This window comes from Dromiciops gliroides, chromosome 6 (assembly GCF_019393635.1).
Source record: "Dromiciops gliroides isolate mDroGli1 chromosome 6, mDroGli1.pri, whole genome shotgun sequence".
NCBI classification, from domain to species: Eukaryota; Metazoa; Chordata; class Mammalia; order Microbiotheria; family Microbiotheriidae; genus Dromiciops; species Dromiciops gliroides.
In genome coordinates this window covers 233,622,257-233,626,163 of record NC_057866.1, presented here as the reverse complement: position 1 = coordinate 233,626,163, position 3,907 = coordinate 233,622,257, and positions in this window count along the sequence as shown.

Below are 3,907 nucleotides of genomic sequence, written 5' to 3'. Positions count from 1 at the left end.
CCCCTGAAGATTATACTCAGTTTTGGTTGTAATCCCAGTTCCTTTGCCTTCTAGAATATCATATTCAATGCCCTTTGATACTTTAATGTAGAAGCTACTAGATCTTGGGTTATCCTGACTGTAGCTCTACAGTATTTGAATTCCTTTTTTCTAGCTTCTTGCAATATTTTCTCCTTGACCTAGGATCTCTGGAATTTGGCTATAATATTCCTGGAAGTTTTCCTTTGGGGATATCTTTCTGGAGGTGAGCAGTATATTCTTTCAATTTCTAGTTTACCTTTTGATTCTAGAATACCTGGGCAATTTAACCTGACAATCTCTTGGAAGATGATGTTTAAGCTCTTATTTTGATCATGGCTTTCAGGTAGTCCATTGATTTTCAAATTATCTCTCCTGGACCTCTTTTCCAGGTCAGGTGTTTTTCCAAGAAGATATTTCATATTGCCCTCTATTTTTTTTTATTTATTTGGATTTGCTTTATTGTGTTTTCATTTCTCATAAAGTCATTAGCTTGTATTTGCTGTATCCTAATTCTTAAGCAATGATTTTCTTCAGAGATTTTTTTGTATCTTCTTTTCCATTTGGCCAACTTGGCTTTTCAAGCTGTTGAATTTTTCATGACCCTCCTGCATCAGTCTCATTTCTCTTTCCATTTTTCCCTCTACTTCTCTAACTTTCCCCTCTACTTGTCTTACTTTATCTTCAAAGTCCTTTTGCATGCAGTACTTCCATGGCCTGAGACCAATTCATATTTTTCTTGGAAACTTTGGATCTAGGAGCTTTGATTTTGTTATTATCTTCTTCTGAGGGTGTATTTTGATCTACCTTGCCGTCAGAGAAACTTTGATCATCTGTTGCTTTCTCTGCCTGCTCATCTTGACTGCCTATTCTTGGCTTTTAACTCCTTCTTAATGTGTAGCACTGATTCCAGGATACACCAACCCAAACTACAGGGGCTATGAGGGAGTATACTTAGGCCCATTCTCAGCCCACCTGACCTGTAAGTAAGTGCTTTCTCTTTAACCTGGCAGCAGAAATCTGGCTGAAATCTGATTCTCTATGGTCAGAAGCTTGGTGTGTCTGTGCCCCTCCCCCACTGGGTCACTGCTGCTCCAGTCTGCTTTCTGGTTCAGAATATGGGTGCTTTGCATTGGTTCCAGCAGAGACTTTAGCTAATTACCCCCGGCCAAATGCTGTACCCCTTCAGCAGTCTGTGAGCTGAGTTTCCAAAGAAGTCACTAAAGATTCTGATGCTCTGGAGGCATGGCCTGTCTGTGGCTGGATCTGTGCTGCATGCTGAACTCCTCTCTCACCCAAACAGCAGATGATCCCAGTCACCTAATTAAACCTACTTTGGATGTAAAATAGTCTCACTCTGTTTTGTGGGTTATTCTGCACCAGGAGGTGTATTATGACATTTGTTTTGGAGGGATGTGGATAGATTTGTTGGGAGTGCTGGAGAGTCAGAGCCTTTTCTTCACCCAAGATAAAATTTAATAGGAGAAACAAATGTGAAGTATTCCACATGGGTTAAAAAACTGACTTTATAAGTATAAGATGAAGCAGGTATTTATATATAATAAGTAGTTTCAAAAAAATAGGGAATTTTAAAAGACCATCAGCTCAATATGAGTTGGCAGTATGATGTAGCAGCTAAAAATGTTAATTTAATATTGTTTTTCATTAAGAGATATCTAGCTTCATGGAATAAGGTAATCATAGCCTCAATGTACTCTGTCTTGGCCATACTAACTCTAGGTTCTTGTAATCATTTTTTTTTTTTTGCTGGGCAATGGGGGTTAAGTGACTTGCCCAGGGTCACACAGCTAGTAAGTTAAGTGTCTGAGGCTGGATTTGAACTCAGGTACTCCTGAATCCAAGGCCTGTGCTTTATCCACTGCACCACCTAGCTGCCCCTGGTTCTTGTAATCATTTTAAAAAGACATTGATGGGGGTGGCTAGGTGGCACAGTGGATAAAGGAACAGCCCTGGATTCAGGAGTACCTGAGTTCAAATCCAGCATCAGACACTTGACACTTACTAGCTGTGTGACCCTGGGCAAGTCACTTAACGCCCATTGCCTTGCAAAAAACAAACAACAAAACAAAACAAACAAAAACAAAACAAAACAAGACATTGATGGGGGCAGTGCCAAGATGGCAGAGAGCAGCCAGCAAATTGCTTGAGCTCTTCTTCTGTTCCCTCAAAAAGAACATTAAATCAAGCCTCTAGACGGATTCTGAAACTACAGAACCTTCAAAGAGACAGAGAGACACAGTCTTCCAACCAGAGATACTTTAGAAGACTTCAGGAAAGGTCAGTCTCACTCAGGCAAAAGGGATGTGCAGCACATGGCCATGACATAATGTGGAGTGGGTCGGGGCAAGTCAGCAGGAAGCTGTGGGTCACAGCCAAGCTACTGAGGTCCCTGGATCCTGGCTCAACAAGCTGGTGATGCAGCAGTACAGTGGTGAAAACCCACCTACACCAGCCAGGAGGGTAGGTTGCCAGCTGGACAGCCATCCATAGGACAGGCTCAACCAAGCCTACCAATCCCAGCACAGAGCCCACAAGCCCAGGGCAGTGAGAAATCCACAGCCCCTATACCCCAGCACAAGAAGCTCAAAACAGAGACCCTGGTGCCCCCATTGCAGACCTCAACTTAAAAAAAAAAAGCTCCAGTATGAGTAAGAAACAAAAAAGAGCTATTACCATTGAGAGCTTCTGTATCAACAGAGAAGAGGCAAACACAAACTCAGATGAGGACAATACTCCGAAATTGCTTACATGTGAAGCCTCAAGAGGGAAGATGAATTGGTTTGAAGAACAAAAAGCCTTCTTGGATGAGCTCAAAAAGGAATTTAATGGAGAGAAATGTGGAGAGAAATGAAAGCAACACAAAAAAATTATGAAAAAAGAATCAGCAGCTTGGAAAAGGAAGCACAAAGATTGAATGAAGAAAACAATTCCTTAAAAAAAAATCATTTGGCCAAATGGAAAAAAACAAAACAAAACAAAACAAAACTATCACTCTTTCCACATGATATGATGGTATACTTAGAGAATGCTAGAGAATCAACTCAAAAATTACTTGAAACAATGAACAACTTCAGCAAAGTAGCTGGATATAAAATAAATCCACATAAATCATTACCATTTTTATACATGACCAACAAAGTCCAGCAGCAAGAGATAGAAAGAGAAATTCCATTTAAAGTAATGGTAGAGAATATGAAATACTTGGGAGTCTACTTGCCAAGACAAACCCAGGAACTTTATGAACATAATTACAAAACACTTTTCACACAAATTAAATCAGATCTAAATAAGTGGAAAGGTATCAATTGCTCATAGACAGGCCAAGCTAATATAATAGAAATGATAATTCTGCCTAAATTAATTTACTTATTCAGTGCCATACCAATCAGACTACCTAAAAATTATTTTATAGAGCTAGAAAAAATAATAACAAAGTTCATCTGGAAAAACAAAAAGTCAAGAATATCAAGGGAAATAATGAAAAAAATGAACAGGAAGGTGGGTTAGCTGTACCAAATCTGAAGCTTTACTATGAGGTGGCAGTCATCAAAACTATTTGGTATTGGCTAAGAAATAGAGTCAGATCAATTTAATAGGCTAGGCACAGGAGATACAGTAGTAAATGACTTTAGTTATGTACTGTTTGATAAACCCAAAGACCAGCTTCTGGGATTGGAATTCAGTATTTGACAAAAACTGCTGGGATAGGCATAGACCACCGTCTTACACCATATACTAAAATAAGGTCAAAATGGGTACCTGAATGAAAAAAAAAAAATGGGTACATGATTTAGAAATAAGAGGTGATACTATAGGTAAATTAGGAGAAGGAATAGTCTACCTTTCAGATCTTTGGAAAGGAGAACAG